At 50.0% G+C, this 16839-nt stretch overlaps 1 protein-coding gene across 2 annotated transcripts in view; it reads left to right on the forward strand.

Moving 5' to 3' along the window:
* Positions 1 to 5131: 5131 nt before the first annotated feature.
* The window catches only part of LOC147097976 (fibroblast growth factor receptor 1-like), a 268534-nt gene continuing 256826 nt past the window's right edge, over positions 5132 to 16839 (forward strand). For both annotated transcript variants that reach the window (XM_085971154.1, XM_085971157.1), the window contains exon 1: positions 5132 to 5399. The gene's annotated coding sequence lies outside the window, so the exon portion shown is untranslated. The remainder of the gene's footprint in view (positions 5400 to 16839) is intronic.

Below are 16839 nucleotides of genomic sequence, written 5' to 3' on the forward strand. Positions count from 1 at the left end.
AGAGAATTCTACAGATTTATGACCCTCTGAGAGAAGAAATTCCTCCTCCTCTCAGTTCTAAAAGAGCGACCCTTTATTCTGAAACTGTGCCCCTGGTTTCTAGATTTCCCCATGAGGTGAAACATCCTCTCTGCATCTATCTTTGTGTGCAGTTTTGGTCGCCTTATCTGAGGAAGGATGTTCTTGCCATGGAGGGAGTGCAGCGAAGATTCACCAGACTGATACCTGGGATGGCAGGAATGACGTATGATGAGAGATTGGGTCGATTGGGCTTATACTCGCTGGAGTTTAGAAGAATGAGAGGGGATCTCATTGAAACTTATAAAATTTTAACAGGACTAGGCAGACTAGATGCAGGAAGGATGTTCCCGATGGCAGGGGAGTCCAGAACCAGGGGTCACAGTCTAAGGATAAGGGGTAAGCCATTTAGGACATTGATGAGGAGGAATTTCTTCACCCAGAGAGTGGTGAACCTGTGGAATTCTCTACCACAGAAGGCAGTTGAGGCCAATTCATTAAATATATTCAAGAAGGAGTTAGATATATTTCCTAAGGCTAAAGGGATCAAGGGATATGGGGAGAAGGCAGGGACAGGGTACTGAATTTGGATGATCAGCCATGATCTCATTGAATGGCGGAGCAGGCTCGAGGGGCCGAATGGCCTACTTCTGTTCCTATCTTCTATGTTTCTATGCTACTGTAACCATGGCCCTGGAACTCTGCACACCATTGTGTTGAGTGGCAGAGGTTGGGTGGAAGTTGTGTCATCACAGCTGCAGTTGGTCAGATGGGCAGAGAATACATGGCGGAAAATAATATGTACCATACAAACCAGAAATAAAGACATGCATGCCTAAAGACACACAGAGGCACAGGGGGAAACTTTGACTTTGGCCGATAGTGTAAAGCGGGCAATATCGGATCAGTCGCCTGTTATACATCTCTTCCGATTTAAAATCGTCCAGAGACAAATTTACCCCCAAGGCCATCCATGGAGAAAGAGAAAAACAATATTGAGAGTTTCAGATATACAACGTTCAGAAAGATCACACACACACTCTTCTTCTTAAGCAGTCCCTCGGAACCGAGGATGACTTGCTTCCACATTAAAAATGAGTTCTCAGGTGACTGATGAGTCCAATGTGGGACCTACAGTCTCTGTCACAGGTGGGGCAGACGGTGGTTGAAGGGGCGGGTGGGTGGGGTGCTTGGGTTGACGTGCGCTCCTTGCGCTGCCTGCGCTTGGCTTCCGCTTGCTCCCGGCGAAGAGACTCGAGGTGTTCGGCGCCTTCCCGGATGCTTCTCCTCCACTTTGTGCGGTCTTGGGCCAGGGATTCCCAGGTGTCGATGGAGATGTTACACTTTTTCAAGGAGGCTTTGAGGGTGTCCTTGAAGCGTTTCCTCTGCCCACCTGGGGCTCTCTTGCCGTGCCGGAGCTCCGAGTAGTGCGCTTGTTTTGGGAGTCTCGTATCGGGCATGCGGACAATGTGACCCGTCCATCAGAGCTGATTGAGCGTGGTCAAAGCTTCGATGCTGGGGATGTTGGCTGGAGTGAGAACACACACACAAACACACACACACACACACACACTCACTAGAAGCACATTATTTGTTTGATGCTAATGGTTTCCTGTGCTGTATTGTCAATTGACCTTCTGACTATTGCAAATAAAATATTTCAGCAAACAGCAATGCAAAATCTGTTTGCATTAAAGTAAAGGTGAGCGTAACAGTTTGTGAAAAGATACAATTGCATGGTGTGCCTGCATGCGATGTGTATTTAGGCAATTAAGCAAAGCAGTAGCAAGTTCCATCACCGTACTGAGGACGACTGAATTCCAGACTTATTCTTGATAAGTCAAATAGAGCAAATTGTCCTCCTGTGTTTGGTTAAACCTTCATGCAAAGCAGAAAGGTTCACGGTGATGGGGAAAAGGCAGATTATGCTTGTGTGCCAATTTTAACCTTGACTTCCTTTTGGCTGACATTTCTAATGGACCCAGCAAAGGTGTTTGTTGTAAATAAAAGACTGAAAGGTCTGTGATGTGGGATGGAAAAGTCCCAGTTTAGTCCTGGTCAATGGTAGAGCAGAGGTGAAGGCACCATTTGAACACTCCCTGCCCAATGTGGGCACTCCCACTGAGGATAAGCAAAGAAAGACTTGCATTTCTATAGCGCCTTTCACAAGCTCATGATGTCCCAAAGCGCTTTACAGCCAATGAAGTACTTTTTGAAGTGTAGTCACTGTCGTAATGTAGGAAACGCAGCAACCAAATTGCGCACAGCAAGCTCCCACAGACAGTAATGAGATAATGACCAGATAATCTGTTTTTGTTATGTTGATTGAGGGATTTCTATTTGCCAGGACACTGGGGAGAACTCCCCTGCTCTTCTTCGAAATAGTGCTGTGGGATCTTTTACGTCCACCTGAGAGAACAGACGGGTCCTCAGTTTAACATCTCATCCAAAAGACGGCTCCCTCAGCACTGCACTGGGAGTGTCAGCCTGGATTGTTGTGCTCAAGGGGTCGATTTTCCTGGAGCCATCAGGCGGGGTTTCAGGCGTGTGGGGGGGGGGGGGGGGGGGGGGAATCCCGAATTCAGGGGTCCCGACACCATCCCGCCCAAAACTCCACTCCACGCAAGTTTCAGAGGCAGCGGGTACCCACCCCGCACTGGGACCCGCCGACCCCAGGCGGGAAGGGATTAGTGTCAATTAACTGCCTGTTAACAGGTAGTTAACAGGCAGTTTTCAGCCTAATCCCTATTTTGAGGGGTTTCGTGTGGGATTCCCGACGGCTCCAAACCACGCCAGGTTAGAGCAGGCGGGCCGTCGGGTTGAAGGAGTCGGAGGGGTCGCGATGTCGGTGTTCAGGTGAGTGATGGGTGCATGAGTGCAAAGGTAAGTGTGTTTGGTGTGTCTAAAGTGTGTAAAGAACTTTTACTTACCTGTACTTACCTTAACAGCCTTTCTTCCTGTAGGCGTCGGGAGCCCATCACTCAGCCGGCACTTAAAAGCTGAACGGCTGCGATCTGTGAAAAGTGACAGCCTTCAGCTTTGAGTGCTGCTGAGATTTCTAACTGAGTCTGTGCAGAAGGACTCATGTTAGAACTCAGACTGTCAGTGTTTGGCAGCTTCAAACAGCTGTGAAACACTGATATTTCATCTGTCAAGAACTCTTGACAGATGAAATTGCAGTCTGTGACGTCATCTGTTGCCGGGTGGCCCTTAATTGGCCTGCTGAGCCCGCTGGGCGGGCTCAACAAGATCAATCGAGGGAAAATCGCGCGGATTGGCCGGACGTCGATGTAGGCGGGTCTAAAACCCGAAAGTTGTAGTCCCGCCTTCTTCCCGACAGCTTCGGGAAAATCGACCCCCAAGTCTCTGGAGTGGGACTTGAACCCACGACCTTCTGATTCAGGCAAGAGTGCTGCCCACTGAGCCACAGTTGACACACTGTGCTCACTGGGGTGCGCTGGTTGGGAAATCTTGGGCCTACAGCCGGATGGGGGAAATCGACCCTCATCAGTATTTATCCATTAAATTGTAGTTGGAACTTGAACCGCAGCCTCTAAAGGGCTGCAACGCCCTCCTGATGGCCTAGTAGGTAAAGGGCACCATCTGGGGTTCTCTTAAGCCATACAATCCAGCAGGTCTTGGGTTTGATTCCTGGTCTGCATTGTTTTAGCTCATCTCAGCCAGAACAGCATTTGGAGCTCTTCAATTGACCTCAGCTCCCTGGGCTAGAGAGAGAAAGATCAGCCAGAATTCCCACTCTTGGTTGTTCTCCACTGAATCCTGCTGGAAAGTCCACGTGTGCGTACTTTGGGTGGCGATCAGATTGAATTCCTTTCGCACTTAACTAGCTCACTGACACTCACTCTCTGGGCTGTCCTGATCGGGTGTAGCCACAACCATGTTCAAGAAGCTCAACATCATCCAGAACAGCTCAGCCTGTGTCATCGTGTGCAATGGATGGAGGGTCGGACTCAGTTGGGATTTCCCCCCAACCCCAAAGGTGTCAGTCGTGGCTCACTCTCGCCTCTGAGTCAGAAGGTCGTGGGTTCAAAGTCGCACTCCAGAGACTTGAGCACAAAAATCTAGGCTGACACTCCAGTGCAGTGCTGAGGGAGTGCTGCACAGTCGGAGGTGCCGTCTTGCAAATGAAATGTTAAACTGAGACCCCCGTCTGCCCTCCCAAGGGTGGATGTAAAACAGCCCATGGGACTACTTCATAGAAGAGCAGGAGGGTTATCCCCGGTGTCCTGGACAATATTTATCCCTCAACCAACAACACTAAAAAACAGATTATCTGGTCATTATCACATTGCTGTTTGTGGGAGCTTGCTGTGCGCAAATTGGTTGCCGCGTTTCCTACATTACAACAGTGACTACACTTCAAAAGTACTCGAGGAACACCTCGTCTTCCGATTAGGCACTTTACAGCCTTCTGGACTCAATATCGAGTTCAACAATTTCAGATCATAACCTCGGCCCCCATTACATTTTTACTTATATTTTTTATCCACACCTTTGTTTTGGCCCTCCCCCCTTTTTCTCTCCCACATGGCAGCTGTCTCTCATTCTGCCAGCGCATTTCACACCTAATCGAGAGCCGTCTTTTGTCTCCACTAGTCCTATCACCATCTCGTCTGGTTTTGAATACCTCTTAATGTCTCTTCACTTCTCTTTTGTTCTCTCCCAGCCCCCAGACTGGCCTTTTAATCTGTTTCATTTCCTGTGCTTCTTCAGTCTTGATGAAGGGTTTCGACCTGAAACGTTGACTCTATTTCTCTCTCCACGGATGTTGCCTGGCCTGCTGAGTTTTTCCAGCATTTTCTGTTGTGACTTCAAAAGTACTTCATTGGCTGTAAAGCACTTTGGGGCGTCCTGGTGGTCGTGAAAGGCGCTATAGAAATGCAAGTCTCTCTTTACAATAACGTGGCCAGATTGATTTCACACGGCTGGCTGGCAGTTTTGAATTCTGCAGATGTGCAGAAACATCTCATTTGCATCTGTTTTTCAACACGTGCCCTGTGTGGCCAACACAAGTCAATTTTCGCAATGTTCCCAAATATTACAGAGAAAGGTGTCGCCTTTGAACAACAGCTGTGCGCCCCATCCGCAGACAACTAAACTGAATTAAAACTGATTCCAAGTTGCCACAAATCTTGGAAATCTTCAAAGGAACTGGTTGAAATCTCTCTCCAGAAAGAGAAAACTTGGCTGGCGTTCAGTGTCTGGCGATCACGTGTGTGTCTCTCCTCCTCCTCCTCGCCAGCTCAGAGAAAGGTAGCTAGCGATGGAGACAAAAGGTGAAGGGAGAATACTTGAGAAAGAATCTTAAAACTCGTGCAATATTCCACTTCTGGATCTGGCCACTTCGTAGAGATAAGCCGGTGAGTGTGTGTGTTGCTGCGGTTGGTTGGGGAGGGGGTCACTTTCCTTAGAACGTTGTACAATGAAACTAACCAGAGGGGGGGCCCAAAAGTAGAGAGAAATAGTTTTCAGGAAAGTTTTCGAAAGTTGCTGGGGTGAACTCACGGCCGCTCTTCTCGCAGTTGGCGACCTCGCCTCTTTGGTCACTGGGACCCTGTTCCCCACCCAACAAATGCAAAAGGTATTTAAGAAAACTGTAGTTGTGCCAAGTTTTGTTGAAGGGATCAGGTGGTTGCAATCTGTCCCTTTTCCCTCTCCTAATCCTCGCTCCTTCCCAGATTGTTATTTCTTTCAGGAACAGGGCATGTGACCCAAGGTTTGATTGTTTGACTGTTTCCCAGTGTGTTTTTTTTGTGTTAAGCTCCACATCTAACGTGCCTTTCTAGATTTGGTTCTCGATCAAGTGGCGAGAGTCGCATTGTAAAACAACTTATTTTTTTCAACATTTGTTGTTGAAGGGACATTTCCTTCGTGTTTTCAGGATGGTATTCCAGGTGGGGAGCGCAGGCTGTGCCCTCCCCTGAAGTGTCTTGACCGGGGAATTGTTAGAGAGTCGGAGCAGTTGCGTGTTAAAAGCCAGATGCTTGCTTTCCACTTCCTTCCTCCAAACTGATCATCAATCCTGCATCTTCTCCACCTTTTGGAAATCATGTTTGTTAAACACAAATGCTTTTGTTATTGTTGACCCATTTTATAGGGGGGGGGCTATGTCTACAGTAAGCTTCCTCGTGTCTTTAAAAAAAATAAATGATGTTTGCTTATTTTCGCTTTGGTACACTTTCCCCCACCCCCATCACCTTTGTTTTCCTTATAATTCAAGACAGAGATCGATAGATTTTTGGATATTAAGGGAATCAAGGGATGTAGGGATGCGGGGATTGTGCGGGAAGGTGGAGTGGAGGTCGAAGATCAGCCACGATCTTATTGAATGGCGGAGCAGGCTCGAAGGGCCGACTCCTGTTCCTTTTATTTGTTATGTTCTTATGTTCTTAAAGTCGGTTACTAAACAACAACTTGTATTTACATAGCACCTTTAACATAGTAAAACGTCCCAAGGTGCTTCACAGGAGCGATTGTCTAACAACATTTGACATTGAGCCACAGAAGGGGATATTCGGGCAGATGACCAAATGCTTGGTCAGAGAGGTAGGTTTTAAGGATGAAAGCGAGGCGGAGAGGTTTAGGGAGGGAATTCTAGAGCTTGGGCCCTCAGTAGCTGAAGGCACGGCCGCCAGTGGTGGAGCGATTGAAATCGGGGATGCTCAAGAGACCAGAATTGGAGGAGCGCAGAGATCTCGGAGGGTTGTGGGGCTGGAGGAGATGGCAGGGAGAGGTGGCAGGGAGAGGTATCGTGGGCACAACCAACTCTCGGTTGCCTTATTCAACGGCCTATTCTGCCAATATAGCCAAAGTTGGCAGGCTATTCACGAACATGACAACTGAGTCTGATCCTTGGGGAGAGGGCATCATAGCCTAGTGGGGAGGGGGTGGCTATCAGCTGAATCCCTTCTTGGGGCAGAGGACACCACAACTGAATTTGATCTTAGGGGCAGAGGACATCAGAGCTCAGTCTGACTTACAGCTGAAATAAAAACAGAAAATGCTGGAAACACTCAGTAGGCCAGGCAGCATCTGTGGAGAGAGAAACAGAGTTAACGCTTCAGGTTGATGACCTTTCATCAGAACTTTGACAAAGGGTCATCGACCTGAAACGTTAACTCTGTTTCTCTCTCCACAGATGCTGCCTGACCTGCTGAGTATTTCCAGCATTTTCTGTTTTTTTATTTCAGATTTCCAGCGTCTGCAGTATTTTGCTTTGGGTTTGATTTTAAGGGCGGGGGGGGGGGGAAGGCGCATCGGAGCTGAGCTCGAGTTTGACTTAAACCTGACACGCACACATCCAACCATCTTACTGGATGGTGCTGAGGAGGGCTGACTGATGGCATCACCCGCACATCCCCACAGGTTGGGATGGGCTAAATGAGCTTGGATTGATGAGCGACCGTTCTGATCTGTAGAGTTCAGTCTCCGCCTACGTGGTCTATCAATCCATTGGGGCATCGGGGTAGTCCCATATTAACAACTCTTCAATTGTGAAGCGCCTTGGGATGTTTTACTTCGTTAAAGATGCTATCTAAATGCAAATAACAACAGAAAACGCTGGAAACACTCAGCAGGCTAGGCAGCACCCGTGGAGAGAGAAACAGAGTTAACGCTTCAGGTCTGGAACCCCTCATCAGAACTGGAAAAAGCTGGAGATGTAACCGATATTAAGCAGGTGCAGAGACAGGGAGGGAAGGTTGGGGTGGGAGGGGAGGAAGGAATTGAAAACACATACTGTGCTTTGGTAAGGCAGGAAAGATAAAATGTTGCAAAGGGGGTGGCAAAATCATAGTGTGGCGGAGCCACTAAGGGACTCCGATCAGTTGTATATCATTCCCTTTAATAATATGTTGGCTATAGCCTGAGTCTGTATCTTTGTTTTCACTGTTTACATGTACAGAGCGCGATCACTTTAATAGCGCGGGTAAACGCGATGACGTCATGCCGTTCATGACGTCATGCCGTTCATGACGTGATCCCCCACCGGCGGGAAAAACGTGATGACGTGATGACGTCAGCCACGGGACCGCCCAAGCAGTCCTCGTGGAGCCTCCGAGCTAACTAGACCTATATTTGATGTTCTCCTGTAATTATCCGTTAAACTCAGTTCGTTTTCACTAAACCTCGTTTATTTGATCGCCTGAGTGGACCTCAGTCTTTTGGATAGGAACTAGACATTCCTACATTGGTGACCCCGACTTTTGCGAACGGTTTTCGCAGAAGTCACTGAACATGGAATCGAACGCCGTTGCTTTGAAGCTACCACAGTTCTGGGAGCAACAGCCAGCCGCTTGGTTCATCCAGGCTGAAGCCCAGTTCGCAATCAGGAACGTGGTTGCGGATCTGACCCATTACTATCACGTGGCCTCCGCCCTCGACAGCGCCACAGCCTCGCGGATCGTCGGCCTGCTTGGTAATCCACCAGAAGATCGCAAGTATGAAATGATAAAGGCGCGGTTGTTACAGGTTTTCGGGCTCACTAAGTCGGAGCGCGCCCGCCGGCTGCTCAATATGCCCGGCCTCGGGGACTCCAAGCCGTCTGAGCTCATGAGCCAAATGCTCATGCTCCTGGGCTCCGAACCGGAATGCTTCATCTTCAGGGAGCTATTCCTCAGCCAGCTACCGGAGCAAGTTCAGGCTGCCCTAGCCAGGTCCGAAGTCACAGACTGCGCTGAGCTGGCTGCCGATGCGGACAAGATCTTTGCGGTGACACAGCAGTACTGCGCTGCCACGAGGCGCCCATCCCCCACAGACGCTGCTCCAGCCCCTCAACCTGCGGGGTTGTGCTTCTACCACGCCCGTTTTGGTGCGAAAGCAAGATACTGCCGCCCTCCCTGCAGCTTTTCGCTCAAAAAAAAAACAAAAAAAAAAAACAACCCAGCAACCACCCTGTCGAAAGAGGACCGGTTATAACGAGCGCCCCGCGGCTGCGATGGCAATCGGTAATTCGGGAAAACTCCTCTTCATCAACGATTCCCTATCTGGTCGACCTTTCCTCTGCAACACCGGGGCGCTGTGTAGCATCCTACCCGCGTCAAATCTCAATCTACAAGCGGGGGGCATGGCCCCTCCCTCCAGGCGGCTAATGGCGGGGCCATTCGGACCTTCGGAAGCCGGCGGGTCCAGGTGTGCTTCGGCGGCCAGCGGTTTTACTGGGATTTCATCACGGCCAAAGTCTCTCAAGCCATCCTCGGGGCGGATTTTTTGTGCGCCAACGGCCTCCTGGTGGATGTACGGCACCGCCAGTTGAGCAATGCGGCCACTTTTCACTCCATCCCGTGCCACCGCGGTAACACCGTGGCGCGCACTGTCTCCTGCGCGTTTCCACCTCCGGATTACTTCACTCGCCTCCTCGGAGATTTCCCAGACCTGACCAGACCCACTTTCTCTTCCACGGCCACGAAACATGGTGTCGAACATTACATCACCACCACTGGCTCCCCGGTCTACGCACGGGCCCGGCGCCTCGAATCTGGCAAGCTCGCGGCTGCGAAAGCGGAGTTCGACACGATGGAGCGGCTAGGGATTATTCGCTGGTCGAATAGTCCCTGGTCTTCGCCTCTCCACATTGTTCCGAAACCCGGCGGCGGATGGCGGCCTTGCGGCGACTACCGACGCCTGAACGACGCCACTACTCCTGATCGGTACCCGATCCCTCATATTCAGGATTTCTTGGCCCATTTGGCGGGAAATACCATTTTTTCAAAAGTCGACCTTGTCCGTGGCTACCACCAGGTCTCCGTACACCCGCAAGACGTCCCGAAACTGCAGTCATCACCCCATTCGGCCTGTTTGAATTTCTGCGGATGCCGTTTGGATTGAAGAACGCTGCACAGGCTTTCCAGCGCTTGATGGACTCCGTGCTTCGGGACCTCAAGTTTCTATTCGTCTACCTCGACGACGTCCTCATCGCCAGCCCTAATAAAGAGGAGCACATCTGTCATTTGCGCACCCTCTTTAGACGCCTCAGTCAACACGGCTTGATCATCAACCTGGCCAAGTGCCAGTTCGGCCTGCAGCAGATTGATTTCTTAGGCCATCGCATCACATCGGATGGCGCAATTCCCCTGCAAACAAAGGTGGAGGCAGTTACTTCGTTCCTGCGCCCGCAGACCGTCAAGGCCCTGGAGGAGTTCCTAGGGATGGTAAATTTTTATCATCGGTTCGTCCCTAATGCAGCTCTGCTCATGCAGCCCCTGTACGAGGCCCTCAAGGGCAAGTCCGGTAAGGATCCGGTTAGCTGGACGGTCGACATGGACCGGGCATTCGTCGACACAAAAGGCGCCTTAGCCAACGCAACCATGCTGGCGCACCCGCTGCCAGGTGCCACCATCGCCCTTGTCACCGACGCGTCGGACTACGCCATCAGCGCAGTGCAGGAACAGTGGGTGCATGGGACGTGGCAACCGCTGGCGTTTTTCAGCCGTCAACTACGGCGAAATGAACGGAAGTACAGCACGTTCGACCGGGAGTTGCTGGCCCTTTCTCTGGCCATCCGCCATTTCCGGTTTTTGCTAGAGGGACGACCGTTCACGGCTTTTGTGGACCATAAGCCACTAACGTTCGCTATGGCCAAGACCGCCGAACCGTGGTCAGCTCGGCAGCAACGTCAGTTGACGTTTATCTCAGAATTCACCACTGACATTCAGCATGTGTCCGGTAAAGACAACCTGGTGGCGGATTGCCTCTCCCGCGCGACCGTTCATGTAGTCCAGCTCGGCATCGACTATGCCCTCATGGCTGCGGATCAAGCCTCGGATCCGGAAGTCCAATCTTACAGAACCAACCCCTCTAGCCTCCAAGCGGCCGACGTCAAATTCCACGCGGGCACTACGCTACTCTGTGACGTCTCCGTAGGAGATCCTCGCCCTTGCCCTATCGTGCCGGTCGCCTGGCGCCGAAAAGTTTTTGACGCCATACACGGGTTGTCGCACCCTGGCATGAAGGCCTCGAAATGGCTGATGTCGTCCAAATTTGTGTGGCGGGGCATGCACATGGATATTCGCAACTGGGCCAACAGCTGCGTGGTCTGCCAAAAGGCCAAGGTGCAGTGTCACGTCAAGGCTCCATTGGCCACTTTCGCTTTTCTGGAACGTAGGTTTGGTCATGTGCATGTGGACCTGGTGGGGCCACTTCCGCCTTCGCACGGGTTTACTTATCTTCTTACAATGGTGGACCGCACCACTCGATGGCCGGAGGCCGTTCCTTTGTCATCCACCACTTCCACAGACATCGCCAGGGCATTCATCTCCTCTTGGGTCGCCCGTTTCGGGGTACCAGCGGACATCTCGTCTGATCGTGGGCCGCAGTTTTCTTCTGAGCTCTGGAATGCTGTGGCTCAGGGGCTCGGCGTCAAGCTACGTCGCACCACTGCCTACCATCCACAGGCGAACAGCCTGTGTGAACGATTCCACAGGTTGCTCAAAGCCGCACTGCGAGCCAGCCTTCAAGGCGCGGGCTGGGTGGTCAGGCTTCCATGGGTCCTTTTTGGGTCTTCGTACGGCGCCTAAAGAAGATCTTCAATCATCCTCGGCGGAGCTCGTATATGGCCAGCCGCTACGTGTACCAGGAGATTTCCTTCCGACTCCAACAGAGTCATGGTCCGCATCCCAGCAGCTCATCAGCCATCAGGAGGCGGCCAGAAGTTTCGCTCCAGTGCCTACGTCACATCACAGCTTGCAGAGCTCCCACGTCCCAGCTGAGCTGAAGAACGCCGACTATGTGTTTATCCGCCACGACGCGCATCGGGATCTGCTCAAACCCCCTTACACTGGTCCTTTCCGCGTGATAGAGCCGGGAGACAAAACTTTTTCGGTCGATATTGGTGGTAAACCGGACCACATTTCGGTTGACCGGTTGAAGCCGGCTCACTTGGACCTTGACCGCCCAGTCGAGATCGCACAACCGCCGAAATGTGGCCGACCACCCACAGTCGCTGTGCTAGATCAAACGCAACCGTCCGCCAGCTCGCCCGCCGTCCATCAGCTTCCACTTCAAGGTTACAGAAGTCGACCTGACAGGCTTGTCAGGCCTCCTCGCCGTTTTACTTTAGCTATTAAAGACAATTCTGGGGGGGCGCATGTGGCGGAGCCACTAAGGGACTCCGATCAGTTGTATATAATTCCCTTTAATAATATGTTAGCTACAGCCTGAGTCTGTATCTTTGTTTTCACTGTTTACATGTACAGAGCGCGATCACTTTTAATAGCGCGGGTAAACGTGATGACGTCACGCCGTTCATCACGTGATCCCCCACCGGCGGGAAAAACGTGATGACGTCATGACGTCAGCCACGGGACCGCCCAAGCAGTCCTCGTGGAGCCTCCGAACTGACTAGACCTATATTCGATGTTCTCCTGTAGTTATCCGTTAAACTCTGTTAGTTTTCACTAAACCTCGTTTATTTGATCGCCTGAGTGGACCTCAGTCTTTTGGATAGGAACTAGACATTCCTACAACAGCATGAAAAATGGGGGCAGGGGTTATAGTTTGAAATTGTTGAACTTAATGTTGAGTCCAGAAGGCTGTAAAGTGCCTAATCGAAAGATGAGGTGCTGTTCCTTGAGCTTCATTGGAACAGTGTAAGAGGCTGAGGACAGAGCGATCGGAGTGGGAGTGACGCAGAGAATTAAAGTGACAGGCGACCGGAAGCTCAGGGTCACCCTTCCAGACTGAACGGAGGTGTTCTGCAAAGCGGTCGCCCAATCCTTGTTTGGTCTCCCCAATGTAGAGGAGACCGCATCTAAATGCAAGTTGTTGTTGAAGAAATGGTTCTGTAATTGGCCACGTCCCATTGGAAAAGGAATGCCAGTGCTATACCAAAGGGTGTGTTCAGGTACTGTCATGTGGAGGGAACGCTAGTTCAAGGTTCCAGTAGTGCTTTTGAAGAGGGCTAAATTGATCCCGGGGCAAAACAAGCTAGAAGCAGAAGTAATGAAGCTGCAACTGAAAACCGAGGAAGAAGGCGCAGCGTCACGGAACCTAATGGCACTGTAGCGTTCTGGGGGCATCAACCTTGAAGCAAAGCTGGTGAAAGTTTAACAAAAATCAGTTGTTCCCAACTAGGAAGGCTTACTGCCTATTGGGCAGCGTCCTACCAAATCTGGGATTGGTTTCCAAAGTGTTTGACGGAGCACGAGACTTCTTTTGTATTTGTTCATGGGTGAAGTTGCCAAGGCCGCATTTATTGACCGTCCGTAGTTGCCTGAGAAGGTGCTGGTGGGAAGGGGGTCTTTCTCCTGAGCAGTGATTGTTTAACAACTGAACGGCCTGCTTGGCCACTTCAGAGGGCATGAAAAGTTCCACCTGAAGTGATTGACTGACTAAACAAATTACAGGAAACTTTTTTATCCGGCACGGACAGGACCGACGTGGTGCCGGTTCATCAAAAATTCCGGATAACCGAAAGCTATAGTAAAAGATATGGAGCTGAGAGCTCCGTATAAAGCAACAAACCCTGTTGCTTAGCAACAGTTTAAGAACAATGGTCACAAGTTGCAAGCGTCTCTGTAGCTTAGCAACAGCTGCAGCCACACCCTTTCACAGCAACAGATCGAGGAAGGCAAGTAATAAAAGTTACCTGAACCTACTCCTGAATTTTGCCGGTTAACCGACATTTCCGGTTACTTGGGTGCCGGTAAATCGAAAGTTTCCTGTACTGTAGAACAAATCTGTGCGCTAACTTAATACAAACTCCAAGTCATATTTTGTAAGTTTTATGTTTTTAAGCACAGACCAGACCTTGTTTATGCGTGAACCACTCTTAGGATAACTGAAATCTGAGATACTTGTATATTAGGAGAGGTTTAGAAGTATTTTGGGGAAGCTGTGTAACTAAAACAACCACAGCTGAAGTGCCACGTTGCCAAATACTTACCCATCTGCTATAGATCAAACTTCTTGTCCATGTTTTCTAGTTGTCTCGCCTTTTCTCTCCTCTTCTGAAGACCCTGATACTGCCGAGGTAGAGGTGTGCCGGCTGGTCTCTGACCAGCGGACCGCGAGGTGGGGGAGGAAACGGAGGGCATTCAATTCAATTCAATTCAATTCAAATCGCTTTATTGGCATGACAAGGTACATCTTATGTTGCCAAAGCATCGAAAAACATTCATGGTTGAACACATAAATACAGATCTATCCATACAGTGTATAAACAGATATATCCCTGAGTGTATAAATATACATTCATATAATTTGTATATACTCTTATATTTAGTGGTTGTCCCTCTGTTTATGGCAAGCTGTAACATAGTGTGCCACTAAGGTTACACAATTAGCACAGGCTAATCCTATCCTCAGTCCATGTCCACACACACTTTCCAGTGAGGAATACTTGAATGGAATCAGGACTGGGAACTTGGGCTGATTTCACGTTATCTGCCCTTCTACTTGTTGTGCCAAGGTTGTGGGTTCAGGTCCCACTCCAGAGACCTGAGCACGAAATCTAGGCTGACGCTGCAGTGCAGTGCTGAGGGAATGCCGCACTGTCGGAGGTGCCGTCTTTTGGTTGAGACATTAAACCGAGGCCCTCTTGGGTGGACGTAAAAGATCTGATTTTTAAAATAATTTTTTTTTACTGATGTTGGTTGAGATTTAAATATTGGCCAGGACACTGGACGAACTCCCCTGTTCTACTTTAAATAGTACCATGGGATCGTTTACGTCCACCTGAGGAGACCGACTTGGTTTAGCATCTCATCTGAAAGATGGCACCTCTGACAGTGCAGCACTCCCTCAGCACTGCACTGCAGTGTCAGCCTAAATTTTGTGCTCAAGTCTCTGGAGTAGGACTTGAGCCCACAACCTTCTGAGTCCAAGTCAAGACTGCTACCCACTGAGACACAACTGACATATTAATTATCAGAAAAAGAAATTAATTTAACTCCGAGAGTTGTCGGGATCTGGAACGCCCTACCTGAAAAGGTGGTGGAAGCTGATTCCATGAATAATTTCAAAAGGGAGAACATAAGAAATAGGAACCAGAGTCGGCCATTCGGCCCCTCGAGCCTGCTCCGCCATTCAATAAGATCGTGGCTGATCTTTGACCTCAACTCCACTTCCCTGCCCGATCTGCATATCTCTTGATTCCGTTGGACAGGTTCTTGAGGATGAGGAACTCACAGGGTTAAGGACAAAAAGCGGGGATGTGGGACTGAGTGCGGCTGATCGTTCAACGAGCCAGCACAGGCACGACGGGCCGAATGGCCGCCTTCTGTGCTGTCAGTTTCTATGACCTCTGTCTCTCACTGATGTAGCAGATTCCAAAGGACTAAACTCGCTCTGGTGCATTTGATAGAGCTTTGCAGTACTTGATTGGTTTCCTTTAGTAAGGGAATCATGATATGTAGGTGAATGGAAAACAATAAAGCAGACCCCCTCAATGGTCTGATTGCTAAAGATCACCGAGGCACACCGCCCAGAAAGTGCCGGGTCCGATCCAATCCCTGGTCTGTTGTGTTTACTGATCCTAGCCAGTGTGGGCCATCCTTATTCTTCGACTGGCCCCTGGGTTAAGGATGGGGAAAATCAGCCTGGGTTCCTACTCCTGATCACGACCCAGGAACCCCTTGCGTCTAATGTGGAGATTGGCTGAGGATGCAATTGGACCCAGCCGGCCAGTACTTGTTGGGTGTGCTCTCACATGAAGGATGGCCATGGGGTTATATGCAGGAGAGCCTGTGGCCGTGGAATTGTACGACAGCAAAGGCGCAACTAGCAGACAGGAGACGAGAAAGTTGGTGAAGGAAGGGGCCAATGCTCGGAACCAACCACTCCAGTGATCACTGACGTAATCCTTTTCATTGAGGTTTAGTTGCATATACAGCATGGAGTACATTTGGGTTAAGTGATGCCAATGCGTTAATTCTACTAGTCTTCATGGGATGATTCAAGCCATCCTCATCAATTCAACTGAAGGAGTCGAACGTAACTTTCCCAATGGTTCAGCATGTTTATCCAGTGTGATGCTGAGCCATACAGACTAGGTCGACCGCATGAGCACTCCCTAGTCCGTGCTTAATTAAGGATCTCTCTTGGGGTCGCAGTGAGGGCGGTGCAATGGACCTGGGTGTTCCTGGATTAGGGAGAGGAAAAGACCTTGGTTGTTGCTCTTGATTGTTTCTGCCCACTGGATCTGTATGCGTGGGCGCTGGGTGGAGATAGTCAGACTCGGCTTGGACTGCCCCCACCCCAGTAATGTAGCCTGCAATACTCACTGTCATGAATAGTTCCTACTTGGGTGAGGTACCAGAGGGTAACGGTGGATTTGTATACTACCAAGGGGTCAACATTTTCATGGGAAAGTAAAGCACTTAGCAACACTTGCCCAGTGTCAGCCAGTGACTCAGTGGGCAGCACTCTCTCTCGCCTCGGAGTCAGAAGGTTGTGGGTTGAAGTCCCACTCCAGAGACTTGAGCACAAAAATCTAGGCTGACACTCCAGTGCAGTGCTGAGGGAGTGCTGCCCTGTTGGAGGAGCTGCTTTTCGGATGGGATGTTAAACCGAGGCCCTGTCTGCGCTCGCAAGTGGACGTGAAAGATCCCATGGCACTATTTCGAAGAAGAGCAGGGGGAGTTCTCCCCGGTGTCCTGGCCAGTATTTATCCCTCAATCAACATAACAAAAACAGATTATTGAATCATTATCACATTGCTGTTTGTGGGAGCTTGCTGTGCACAAATTGGCTGCTGTGTTTTCTGCAGTACAACAGTGACTACGCTCCAAAAAGTACTTCATTGGCTGTGAAGCGCTTTGGGACGTCTGGTGGCTGTGAAAGGCGTGATATAAATGCAAGTCTTTT

Source organism: Somniosus microcephalus, chromosome 30 (assembly GCF_052327205.1).
Source record: "Somniosus microcephalus isolate GS21.2 chromosome 30, FLI_Smic_1.0, whole genome shotgun sequence".
Taxonomy (NCBI): Eukaryota; Metazoa; Chordata; class Chondrichthyes; order Squaliformes; family Somniosidae; genus Somniosus; species Somniosus microcephalus.